The sequence below is a fragment of the Phytophthora infestans genome, genomic scaffold (assembly GCF_000142945.1).
Source record: "Phytophthora infestans T30-4 supercont1.70 genomic scaffold, whole genome shotgun sequence".
Taxonomy (NCBI): Eukaryota; Oomycota; class Peronosporomycetes; order Peronosporales; family Peronosporaceae; genus Phytophthora; species Phytophthora infestans.
Window position 1 is genome coordinate 498,035 of NW_003303689.1, and position 903 is coordinate 498,937.

The following is a 903-nucleotide window of genomic DNA, read 5'->3' on the forward strand; positions in this document are numbered from 1 at the left end:
GATGCTCCACGTGATTGCTGTGAACAGCTGTATACACTCGTGAACGGAGTGACGGGGGAGGTAGAAGGCGATATCAGCCTTGATACTCTGCCCGCTGCAGATGCTCTGCTAGAGCTGGACGAGATGTCCATTGCCGAGTTCGGCGAAGCCTTAAAGGCAGGCGAGCTAGCCGAGGTGGTCTTGCTGGGACCTGAGGAGGAGTTGAACTCCTCATCCGTCGTGGACGACGCGGTCCTAGAGGACACCAAGAAGGCGCTGAGCGCAAGAAGTGGATCGGCGATCCTCAAAGATCCTTCGGATCCCTTCTACCCGGTGGTGAAGGAGTATGGAGACGTTGTCTCAAAAGACCCACCGACGGGCCTGCCTCCGGATCGAGGCGTGTGTCATGAGATTGACCTGGTTCCTGGAACCAAATACTGCGTAACAAGGCAATGGCCTTTGCCGAGAGAGCAGTGTGACGTCATTGACGCATTCTTCCGTGCGAAGCACGAGGCAGGGATGGTGCGTGAGAGTAAGTCTCCGCACTCGACACCCACGTTCTGTGTCAGAAAGCCGAACGGCAAGTGGCGCATTGTTCATGCTTTTAACAAGCTAAATGCGGCCACTATCCCGGCGCAAACGCCGATTCCTCGCAAGGATGTTCTGCAGAACAACATGGTAGGCTGTACGCTGTACAGCGCGCTCGACTTGGTCGATGGCTACTACCAATTGCTCATGAGAGCGAGCGACATTCCGCTGACAGCGGTGAGTACTCCGAGCGGTATGCTCTGGGAGTGGCTGGTGATGCGCAGGGGCTGTCAAACGCACCAGCAACGTTCAATCGTCTTGTGACGCAGACTGTTTAGGGCCCCACCGGGCGTACGCTCAAACGTACTTTGACGATATATTCGGTCCATAGTCGTG